The sequence below is a fragment of the Odocoileus virginianus genome, chromosome 5 (genome assembly GCF_023699985.2).
Source record: "Odocoileus virginianus isolate 20LAN1187 ecotype Illinois chromosome 5, Ovbor_1.2, whole genome shotgun sequence".
In the NCBI taxonomy this organism is placed as follows: Eukaryota; Metazoa; Chordata; class Mammalia; order Artiodactyla; family Cervidae; genus Odocoileus; species Odocoileus virginianus.
The window spans coordinates 44,839,748-44,853,150 of NC_069678.1; positions in this window are offsets into that span (position 1 = coordinate 44,839,748).

Below are 13,403 nucleotides of genomic sequence, written 5' to 3' on the forward strand. Positions count from 1 at the left end.
AGGGTGAAAAGGGAGAGTGAAAAGGCTGGCTTAAAAGTCAACATTCAAAAAACTAAAATTGAGAGAACAAGATGGCAGAGGAGTAGGTGGAAGTGGAGTACACCTGTCTCCATGGATACGTCAGGAATACACCTTCAGCCACAGAAGTACACAAGGGACATCAGCTGAGAGAGGACAGGAGTACCTGAGCAGCAGAAGAAATATATAGACCCACACAAAACTCGGTAGGATAAAGGAACTAGGGTGAGGAAGCAGGAGTGTTAGGACTGGACCTGCTTCAGCGGGTGGGGGAACTGAGGCAGGGGTCAAATCTCCACATTGGAGCAACTGTCTGAGTCAGAGGAAAAACATTTAAGGCTGAGAGTGAAACAGCTGATCTGTGGCAGCCTAAATGGAATGAGAATCAGACAGTCCCTGCCACAGCCATATATACCCCGGACAGGGATGTAGATCCCCTGGAAGGTGCTGTGGCTGGGAGCTGGTGTTTAGGAATTGTGGCACAATCCCAGGGTGAGGGCTGCTGTTGACTGTGGAGAGACTGATCAAGGGTGTATGAGAGAGGAGACTGTGGTGGGAAATGCCTGTGGAGGAAAGCCGGTCAGCCATGGAAGCAAGGCAATACTGCTGAGTCACGTGTAGGCGGTGGAGCCATCACTATAGCCTCTCTCCCCCACACACCAGCATTGGCAGCTGAACAATAAAGTGGTTGGCCCATCAAATGCCTGAAGCACTGAACTATAGAGTAGGGTCCAGGGTGCTCTTTTAAGTGCCTGACCCTAAAATCTACAGAGCAGGACCCCAGCCAGCGGCGGGGGGGTGGGGGGGGGGGGGGAGGTGTATGTGCCTGACATGCCAAATAACAGAGAAGGGCTCCAGGCAAGGGAGCCCTCTAAGTACCTGAATGCGTGGAGCTTTGGAGAAAGACTGACCAACAAGGCCTTCTGATCAGCTACAAGAGGCTTGAAAAAAGACTCTGATAGGGTCGTAACTCCTGCAGTGGAGGCAGTCCATGTCCCTGCACACTTGGCGCTGCCAGGGTCCCTGCAAACCAATCAGCTGCACCACCTTCTTGCTCAACTCTCACTGGGGCAGAGCTACCACAGTCAAAAAAAAGTCTGGCATCTATGCACGCAGGGTCACTTCGGTAGTGTCCAACTGTTTGCATCCCTGTAGACTGCCAGGCTTCTCTGTCAGGGAGGGGGTTTCTCCAGGCAAGAATACTGGAGCATATTGGCTAATACTGGCTGCCATAACCTTCTAGCGCACTATATTTCCTGCTGCCCTAGCTGCCAATTCCCATGAGTACACCAGGTGCTGCCAGAATCTCCGCAACCCAAGCAGCTGTACAACCTCCTCACCTGGCCCTCACAGGGGCAAGCCCAAGTCCTCCGGGGCAGCCTCAGGAGCAAACCTCAGTGGAAAACCCACACGCAGAGGTGGAAATGAAACCACAATTGAAACCCAGGGGCAGTGTGACTAAGGAAGAAGACCCAATACCTTCCCACCACTGCAGTGCAAGCTGCAGATTAAATCCACATTTTCAACTAGGCAGACTGTGTCTATGGAATATATAAAAGGTCATTGAGAGCTCCCACAAAAGAAAACACACTAGTTCTAATAGCTGTGGACATTACAGGCAAGAACACAGAGTAGGACCAGATTAGAATCTGACTGCCCCCACAACAGGTTCAGAGATCAGCACAGTATTGGAGGCCATCCAAGGGAGTTGAGGTGGACTGTGACTCCCATGGAGGGAAAGGACTATGACAGCAGTGAGTCAAGAAAAACACTTATTTTTCTTATGTTTTGACTTGTTCTGTGGATTCTTTTGGATTTTTTCTTTTTTCCCTTTTTCCCCCTCTGGTGTAGCTGTCGAGTTTATTGACACTATGAAATCTAATTAAACTTTTGAGGGTTTTTTTTTTCCCCTGAGATACATTTTTTAATGTTGTTATAAACCTCTGCCTCTACATTGGGCTTTTGCAGGTCTGAGGAGTTTTCCTTTATTTTTTTTTTCTCTCTCTCTCTCTTTTTAATTTTAATTTTTTCAGTTCAGTTCAGTTCAGTCGCTCAGTTGTGTCCGACTCTTTGCGACCCCCTGAATCGCAGCACGCCAGGCCTCCCTGTCCATCACAAACTCCCGGAGTTTACTCAAACTCATGCCCATCGAGTCGGTGATGCCATCCAGCCATCTCATCCTCTGTCGTTCTCTTCTCCTCCTGCCCCCAATCCCTCTCAGCATCAGGGTCTTTTCCAATGAGTCAACTCTTCACATGAGGTGGCCAAAGTATGGAGTTTCAGCTTCAGTATCAGTCCTTCCAATGAACATCCAGGACTTATCTCCTTCAGGATGGACTTGTTGGATCTCCTTGCAGTCCAAGGGACGCTCAAGAGTCTTCTCCAACACCACAGTTCAAACGCATCAATTTTTCGGCACTCAGCTTTCTTTGCCGTCCAACTCTCACATCCATACATGACCACTGGAAAAACCATAGCCTTGACTAGACGGACCTTTGTTGACAAAGTAATGTCTCTGCTTTTTAATATGCTATCTAGGTTGGCCATAACTTTCCTTCCAAGGAGAAAGCATCTTTAAATTTCATGGCTGCAGTCACCATTGCAGTGATTTTGGAACCCCCAAAAATAAAGTCTGACACTGTTTCCACGGTCTCCCCATCTATTTCCCATGAGGTAATGGGACCAGATGCCAAGATCTTAGTTTTCTGAATGTTAAGCTTTAAGCCAACTTTTTCACTCTTCTCTTTCACTTTCATCAAGAGGCTTTTTAGTTCCTCTTCACTTTCTGCCATAAGGGTGGTGTCATCTGTATATCTGAGGTTATTGATACTTCTCCCAGCAATCTTGATTCCAGCTTGTGCGTCTTCCAGATCAGCATTTCTCATGATGTACTCTGCATAGAAGTTAAAGAAACAGGGTGACAATATACAGCCTTGACGTATTCCTTTTCCTAATGGAACCAATCTGTTGTTCCATGTCCAGTTCTAACTGTTGCTTCCTGATCTGCATACAGGTTTCTCAAGAGACAGGTCAGGTGGTCTGGTATTCCCAACTCCTTCAGAATTTTCCACAGTTTATTGTGATCCACACAGTTGAAGGCTTTGGCATAGTCAATAAAGCAGAAATTGATGTTTTTCTGAAACTCTCTTGCTTTTTCGATGATTCAGCAGATATTGGCAATTTGATCTCTGGTTCCTCTGGCTTTTATAAAACCAGCTTGAACATCTGGAAGTTCTCAGTTCACGTCTTAAACCTATTATTATTTTTTCCAGCTTTAATCCTTTGTTTGCTTTTCCTACTGTTCTTTTCCCTTTGAGGTTAATCTTTAATGTATATAAATCTTCTTTATCCACCTCTGTTTAACTGTGCATATCTATTCTTTCTTTCTTTTCTTTCTTTCCTTTCCTCTTACCATATTTGTTAGTTTTATTTTCATTGCTTTATTTCCCACTTGGCACCTTGCTTTAGTTTTGTTTTCCGGTTTGTGCTTCGGTTAGTTTTGTTCTGGTTTTGGTTTCCTTTGTTTGCCAGGTAAATTTATTGTGCTTCATTTTTGTTGGACTGTTATGATTTTGCATATGGGTGTATATGTATATGTGTAAATTCAGTCACACTTTTTATTGTTGTTATAAACCTCTACTTCTAAAGTGGGCTTTTCAGTTCTGTGAAGTTTTCCTCTTTTTCCCCTTTTTTCTTCTCCTTTAATTCTTTTTTCTTTTTTTTACTTTTCTCTCTTTTATCATTTTAATTTTTAAAAAGCTATTATTTTTTCTACATGTATTCCTTTGTTTTCCTTTCCTACTATTCTTTTCCCCTTGCAGTTAATCTTTACTGTATTCTTCATCTACTTCTTAATTTTGCATACCTATCCTTTCTTTCTTTTCTTTCTTTCCTTTCCTGTCAACATATTTCTTAGTTTTATTTTCACTGCTTCATTCCCCAATTGGCACCTTGCTTTAGTTTTGCTTTCCAGTTTGTACTTTAGTTAGTTTTGTTCTAGTATATATAATTTTTGGTTTCCTTTGCTCACCAGGTCAATCTATTATACTTTGTATTTGTTGCGACTATTTTGATTGTGCTTATGGGTGTATCTGTATATGTGTATATTCAGTCACACTTTTTATTGTTGTTATAAACCTCAGCATCTATGTTGGACTTTTACAGTTCTATGGAATTTTCCTTTCTTCTTTCTTCTTCCATTTTTTTTTCTTTTCTCCTTGTTAATAATCTTAACTTTTAATTTTTTAAACCTATTATATTTTTTCTACATTTATTTTTTTGTTTGCTTTTCCTACTGTTGCTTTGCCTTTTCAGTCAATCTTTAAAGTATATAAATCTTCTTCATCAACTTCTACTTAATGTTGCATATCTAGTCTTTCTTTCTTTTCTTTCTTTCCTTTCCTCTCAACATATTTGTTAGTTTTGTTTTCAATGCTTTATTCCCCACTTGGCACCTTGCTTTAGTTTTGTTTTCCACTTTGTGCTTTAGTTAGTTTTGCTCTTAGCCAGTAAATATGATTTTTTATTTCCTTTGTTCGCCAGATCAGTCTACTGTACTTTATTTTTGTTGGACTGTTTTGACTTTGCTCATGGGTGTATATGCATATGTGTATATTCCATTCTTTTAACTATTATTTACCTGATTTTATAACTGCCAGTTGACTGGGGTTGACCTTTGGTTTCTTATTTTTGGGTATTTGTTTTAATCTCACTTAATGCCATAACAAACCACTTGCGGAATCTTTGTTACTGACAGAGATCAAGCCCTGCAGCCTTTGGAGTAGGTGCACTGACTTCAAGACCCTAGACTACCAGAGAACTAACACTAGGGAGTATCAAATATTGAGAACTCACACAAGGGAAGTCACTTGAATTCAAGACAGGGCATCATCCTACCACCAATGGCACCCTCTGTAGGACACCTCATCTAAATAAGAAACAAAATGAAAATACAAACCAAATCATCAGCAGACAGGATTACCACCTCACTCAGCCTTGCCCATTAGAGGAAAAACAAACAAACAACAGCACAAATCTCAGGAAGCTTACACAAACCACTGGGCCAACCTTAGGAGGGCAGAAACCAAAAGGAAGAAGAAATTCAAACTTGAAGCCTGAAAAAAGGAGACCTCAAACACAATAAGTTAAAAAAAAAAAAAAGATATTGAAAAGGCAGAGAAATACTACACAGAAGAAGGAACAAACTAGAAACACAGAAGTCCAAATAAATGAAGAGGAAATAGGCAAACTCACTGAAAACTAATTCACAATAATGATAGTAAAGATGATAAAAAACCTTGAAAACAAAATGGAGAAAATGCAAGAATCAATTAACAAAGACCTAGAAGAATTAAAGAATAAACATACAGATACAAACAATTACTAAAATTAAAATTACTCTAAAATTAAAAATACTCTAGAAGGAATCAATAGATTATCTGAAGCAGAAGAATGAATCAGTGAGCTGGAAGATAAAATACTGGAAGTAACTTCTGAAGAGCAGAATAAGGTAAAAGGAATGAATGATAGTCTTAGAGACCTCTAGGACAATTTCAAAAGCACCAACATTCTAATTAAAGGGGTCCCAGAAGAAGAAGAAAAAAAGAAAGGCTATGAGAAAATATTTAAGATATTATAGTTGAAAATTTCCCCCAACATGGAAAAGAAAATAGTCAATCAAGTCCAAAAGGCACAAAAAGTCCCATACAGGGTAAATCCAAGGAGAAACACACCAAGACACATACTAATCATACTAACAAAGACAAAGACTAATTACAAAGAAAGAGTATTAAAAGCAGCAACGGAAAAGCAACAAGTAACATACAATGGAAACCCCATACACTTAACAGCTAATCTTTCAGTAGAAACTCTGCAGGCCAGAAGGGAATGGCAGGATATATTTAAAGTACTGAAAGCGAAAAATCTACAACCAAATTACTGTACCCGGCAAGGATCTCATTCAAAATTAATGGAGAAATCAAAAGCTTTTCAGACAAGCAAAAGTTAAGAGAATTCAGTACCACCAAACCAGCTTTACAACAAATGTTAAAGGGACTTATATAGTCAAGAAATACAAGAGAGGAAAAACGATCTACAAAATCAACCCCAAACAATTAAGAAAATGACAATAGGAACACATATATCAATAATTACTTTAAATGTAAATGGATTCAATACTCCAACCAAAAGACACAGACTGGCTGAATGGATACAAAAACAAGACCCATATATATGTTGTCTACAAGAAAACCACTTCATATAAACTCAAGACACATATAGACTGAAAATGAGAGGATAGAAAAATATATTCCATGCAAATGGGAAGCAAAAGAAAGCTGGAGTAACAATCCTCATATCAGACAAAATAGACCTTAAAATAAAGAAGATTGCAAGAGATAAGGAAGGACACTATATAATGATCAAGGGTCAATCCAAGAGGAAGACATAACAATTATAAATATCTATGCACCCAACATAGGAGCACCTCAATGCATAAGACAAACACTACAGACATAAAAGGAGAAATTGACAGTAACACAAAAATAGTAGGAAATCTTAACACCCCACTCACTCCAATGGACAGGTCATCAAAACAGAAAATTAATAAGAAAACACAAGTCATAAACGATATATTAGATGAGATGGATCCCACTGGTATCTTCAGGACATTCCATCCAAATGCAGAAGAATACACCTTCTTCTCAAGTGCACATGGGACATTCTCCAGAGTAGACCACATCTTGGATCACAAATCAAACCTCCGTAAATTAAAGAAAATTGAAATTGTATCAAGCATCTTTTCTGACCACAGTGCTACAAGACTAGATATCAATAACAAGAAGAAAACTGTAAGAAACACAAACACATGGAGATTAAACAATACGTTTCTAAATAACCAACAGGTTACTGAAGAAATCAAAAGGGAAATAAAAAAAAAATTTTAGAAAGAAATGACAATGAAAACAGGACAAATCAAAACCTATGGGATGCAGCAAAAGCAATTCTAAGAGGCAAGTTTATAGCAATATAATCCTACCTCAAGAAACAAGAAAAACTTTGAATAGACAACCTAACTTTACACCTAAAACAACTGGAAAAATAAGAACAAAAACCCCAAAATCAGTAGAAGGAAAGAAATCATAAAGATCTGAGCAGAAATAAATGAAAAAGAAATGAAAGAAACATAGTAAAGATTAATAAAACTAAAAGCCTGTTCTTTGAGAAGATCAACAAAATTGACAAAACTGTAGCCACACTCATCAAAAAAAGAGAGAAGAATCAACTAAATTAGAAATGAAAAAGGAGAAGCTACAATAGACAATGCAGAAATACAAAGGATTATAACAAACTATTATGATCAACTATACAGCAATAAAATGGATAACCTGGAAGAAATGGACATATTCTTAGAAAAGTTTAATCTTCCAAGACTGAACTAGGAAGAAATAGAAATTATAAACAACCCAATGACAAGCACTAAATTGAAGCTGTGATCAAAAATCTCCCAAAAGACAAACGCCCAGGACTAGATGGCTTCACAGGAGAATTCTATTAAAGAATTTAGAGAATATCTAAGGCCTATACTTCTAAAACTCCTTCAAAAAATTGAAGAGGAAGGAACACTTTCAAACTCATTCTACAAGGCCACCTTCACTCTGATAACAAAACCAGACAAAGACATTGCAAAAAAAGAAAATTATAGGCCAATATCACTGATGAATAAAAATGCAAAAATCCTCAACAAAGTTTTAGCAAACAGAATTCAACAACACATCGAAAAGCTCATACACCATGATCAAGTTGGGGTTATTCCTGGAATTCAAGGATTCTTCAATATACACAAATCAATCAATGTGATACACCATATTAACAAATTGAAAGATAAAAACCATATGATAATCTCAATAGATGCAGAAAAGGCCTTTGACAAAATTCAGCACCCATTTATGATTAAAACTCTTCAAAAAATGGGCATAGAAGGAACCTACCTCAACATAGTAAAGGCTATATATGATAAGTCTCCAGCAAACATTATTCTCAATGGTGAAAACCTGAAAGTATTCCCCCTAAGATCAGGAACAAGACAAGGGTGTCCACTTTCACCACTATTATTCAACATAGTCTGAAAGTCCTAGCTTCAGCAATCAGAGAAGAAAAATAAATAAAAGGAGTCTAGATTGGAAAAGAAGAAGTAAATCTTCCACTGTTTGCAGATGACGTGATACTGTACATAGAAAACCCTAAAGATAGTATCAGAAAATTACTAGAGCTAATCAGTGAATTTAGCAAAGTTGCAGGACACAAAATCAATACACAGAAATCACCTGCATTTCTATATACTAACAAAGAAAAATTAGAAAGAGAAATTAAGGAATCAATCCCATTCACCATTGCTATGAAAAGAATTAAATATCTAGGAATAAATTTATCTAAGGAGATGAAAAAACTGTTCATAGAAAACTATAAGATACTGATGAAAGAAATCAAAGATGACATAAACAGTTGGAGAGACATTCCATGTTCCAGTAGGAAGAATCAATATTGTGAAAATGACTATACTAGCAAACACAATCAACAGATTCAATGCAATCCCTATCAAATTACCAATGGCATTTTTCACAGAACTGGAACAAAAAATTTCACAATTCATATGGAAATACAAAAAGCCAAAGCAGTATTGAGAAAGAAGAAAGGAGCTGGAGGAATCAACCTTCCTGACTTCGGCTTTTACCACAAAGCTACAGTCATAAAGACAGTATGATCCTAGCACAGAAACAAAAATATAGACCAATGGAACAAGATAGAAAGCCCAGAAATAAACCCATGCACCTATGGGTACCTTATTTTTGACAAAGGAGGCAAGAATATACAATGAGGAAAAGACAGCCTCTTCAATAAATGGTACTGGGAAAACTGAACAGCTACGTGTAAAAAAAAATGAAATTAGAACACTTCCTAACACCATACACAGAGATAAACTCAAAATGGATTAAAGACCTAAATGTAAGACCAGAAACTATAAAAATCTTAGAGGAAAACACTGGCAGAACACTTGATGACATAAATCAAAGCAAGATCCTCTGTGATCCACCTCCTAGAAATAATGAAATAAAAGCAAATATAAACAAGTAGGACCTGATTAAACTTAAAAGCTTTGCACAGCAAAGGAAACTATAAGCAAGGTGAAAAGACAGCCCTTGGAATGGCAGAAAATAATAGCAAATTAAACAACTGACAAAGGATTAATTTCCAAAATATACAAGCAGCTCATACAACTCAATGCCAGAAAAATAAACAACCAAATCAAAAAGTGGGGAAAAAACCTAAACAGACATTTTTTTCAAAGATGACATATGAATGGCTAACAAACACATGAAAAGATGCTCAACATCACTCATTATTAAAAAAATGCAAATCAAAACCACAATGAGATATCACCTCACATTGGTCAGAATGGCCACCACCAAAAAGTCTACAAACAATAAATGCTGGAGAAAAGGAACTCTCTTGCACTGTTGGTGAGAATATAAATTGATACAGTCACTATGGAAGATGGTATGGAGATTCCTTACAAAACTAGGAATAAAGCCACCATATGACCCATCAATCCCACTCCTAGGCATATACTGTGAGGAAGCCAAAACTGAAAAAGACATATGTATCCCATTGTTCTTTTCCAGTAGTCATGTATGGATGTGAGAGTTGGACTGTGAAGAAAGCTGAGTGCTGAAGAATTGATGCCTTTGAACTGTGGTGTTGGAGAAGACTCTTGAGAGTCCCTTGGACTGCAAGAAGATCCACCCAGTCCATCCTGAAGGAGATCAGTCCTGGGTGTTCATTGGAAGGGCTAATGTTGAAGCTGAAACTCCAATACTTTGGCCACCTGATGCGAAGAGTTGACTCATTGGAAAAGACACTAGTGCTGGGAAGGATTGGGGGCAGGAGGAGAAGGGGACAACAGAAGATGAGATGGCTGGATGGCATCACCGATTTGATAGACATGGGTTTGGGTAGACTCTGGGAGTTGGTGATGGACAGGGATGCCTAGCATGCTGTGATTCATGGAGTCACAAAGAGTCGGACATGACTGAGTGACTGAACTGAACTGAACTGATCCCATTGTTCATTGCAACATTATTTACAATATCTAGAAAATGGAAGCAACTGTCTACTGACAGATGAATGGATAAAGAAATTGTGGTACATATACACAATGGAATATTACTCAGCCATAAAAAGGAATGCATTTGAGTCAGTTCTAATGAAGTGGATGAACCTAGAACCTATTATACAGAGTGAAGTGAGTCAGAAAGAGAAAGATAAATATCATATTCTAATGCATATATACAGAATCTAGAAAAATGGTACTGAAGAATTTATTTATAGGACAACAATGGAGAAACAGAATAGACTTATGGACATGGGGAGAGGGGAGGAGAGGGTGAGATGTATGGAAAGAGTAACATGGAAACTTACATTACCATATGTAAAATAGATAACCAAGGGGAATTTGCTGTATGGCTCAGGAAACTCAAACAGAGGCTCTGTATAAACCTAGAGGGGTGGGATGGGGAGGGAGATGGGAGGGAGGTTCAAAAGGGAGGGGATATATGTATACCAATGGCTGAGTAATGTTGAGGTTTGACAGAAAACAACAAAATTCTGTAAAGCAATTATCTTTCAATTAAAAAAATAAATTAAAAAGAAAAAAAAAAAACTAAGATCATGGCATGTGGTCCCACCACTTCATGGCAAATAGAAGAAGAAAAAATGGAACCATTAACATACTTTATTTTCTTGGGCTCAAAAATCACTTCAGATGGTGACTGCAGCCATGAAATTAAAAGATATTTGCCCCTTGGAAGAAAAGCTATGACAATACTAGACAGCATATTAAAAAGCAGAGACATCACTTGGCTGACAAAAGTCCACATGGTCAGAGCTATGGTTTCCCAGTAGTCATGTACAGATGTGAGAGTTGGACAGTAAAGAAGGCTGAGCCCCAAAGAACTGATGCTTTCAAATTGTGGTGCTGGAGAAGACTATTGAGAGTCCCTTGGACTGTAAGGAGATCAAAGCAGTCAATCCTTCCAACATTCATTGGATGAACCGAAGATTAAGCTCCAATACTTTGGCCACCTGCTTTGAAGAACTAACTCACTGATAAAGACCCTGATGCTGGGAAAATTTGGAAGCAGCAGTAGAAGAGAGTGACAGAGGATGAGATGGTTAGGTGGCATCGCCAACTCAATGGACATACTCCCGGAGATAGTGAAGAACAGGAATCATGACATGGTGCAGTCCATGGGGTCACAAAGAGTTGGACAGGACTGAGCAACCAAGCACAGCACAGCACAGATATCTAGACATAAATTATCTTATTTAATTCTTCCAGCAGCCCTTAGATGTAAAGGGGGAAGAAAGGTTCAGACAGGTCAAATGAACAAGGGTTAAACAAGTAAGAAGTGATGGAAAAGTTTTGGAGCAAAAAATCAAACTCAAATGGTTTGTTTACAAGTTCTCGCTCATGTTACTCTGTGTGACACCCAAGGCCAGAAATCTTACAGTAATTAAAAGGCAAATGATCCAAGTATTTTTTAATTATACCTAGAATTATGTGAATTATTATTATAGTGAATTATACCTAGAGATAATTGGTTTCAATAACAGTAACTTTGGGAGAATAAAGGAATTATTGACCAAAATATTTTGAGAATACAGAGCACTGAGCTGACTTTTGATATCCTGTCATAAAGATAGAAAAGAAGACTAGAGAATACATGCCAATCTGATTTATCAAAGCAGTAAGGATGAAATTCATGGCTAGGTTAGGTTCAAAGCCCTTTTCCATCTGTTTTATACTTAATGTATGTCTTAGCATTATGAAATTAAATTCTAACCAGTATGTTGATAATACCATTCTCTTGTGACACTTTGACTTCTTAATCTGCAATGCTATATGTTGTTAATCTCAAGGCTATGATGTATGTTTTACTTGTTTGTTATAATAAATTATAATTTATTCATTTTCCACTTAATAGGTGATATTTAATTTATTCATAGACATGACACTATTTAATCAACTTAACTGATGTTTTTAAACAAGCTAACCTGGATTTTAGAAAAATGCCTTCTTTCTCCTTATACAGTTGTGTAAATAAAAATGGTAATTATAACAGAATCTTTTTTAAAATAGCATAGAACCTTAGCATTTTCTCTTACTTTCTCGACTAATTTCTTTTATTCAATACTGACTGATCTCTATTGAGAATATCCAGGGTTGTTCACCTTTGAAAGTCATCTACCTTGAAAATGTAGACTTGCAACTTTTTTTAAATGATAGATAGGATGTGACAATATCCTGGAAACTTTAACTATAAGCCTGTCACTAGAAAGGATTATATCTCCTGAAGGAGTAGGGTTCTGTTTTTGTATTGTTTGCTTTTTATCTAATAGCTTACTAAAAGGAAGATTTTCAGTTTTATATACAATAGTAATTAGAAACCATGGCTTGAGTTTCCTAGTTGGAACATTATACAACACTTTCAGAATTCTGAAAAAGCCACACTTTCATTATTCTTCAAAAAAAAAAATAGATCTTGTAAAGTATTCTATCAACGTAATATTTCCTTTTTAGAAACTCCTAATAGGTCATTCAGCAAAAAAAAAAAAAAAGAGAGAGAGAGAGAACGAAAGGAAACGGTTGCTTTTAATTATTATAGTTCTAAGGTGTAGAGCAGAGAAGGCAATGGCACCCCACTCCAGTACTCTCGCCTGGAAAATCCCATGGATGGAGGAGCCTGGTGGGCTGCAGTCCATGGGGTCGCTAAGAGTCGGACACGACTGAGTGACTTCACTTCCATTTTTCACTTTCATGCATTGGAGAAGGAAACGGCAACCCACTCCAGTGTTCTTGCCTGGAGTATCCCAGGGACGGGGGAGCCTGGTGGGCTGCCATCTATGGGGGTCGCATAGAGTCGGACACAACTGACGTGACTCAGCAATGTGTAGAGCGGTCACCATTAGGAAAAAATGAAATAGTGTCACACTTAGTTGGAGAGCTTGATCATTTACACCCAAGTTACCAAAGGGACAAAGATAAGAGAGACAAGGCAGATATTCCTCTTATGTGGGCAGAAATCCTACATCTCCGCATGCCCCTAATGCAATTGTCCTACTTCGGTAAACCAAAACTCAACTTCTGGTGATGACTGCACTTCGGAAGATAACTCTCAGCCAGTCAAAATTAGAAAATAACTCCAAGTGTATTAGTCAGGGTTTTCCAGAGAAATAAAACCAGTAGAGTATATGCATGTATCAGTCTTCACAATTACATGAGCCGATTCCTTGTCTTTTTATGTATAGACTCATGTGATTATAGAGGC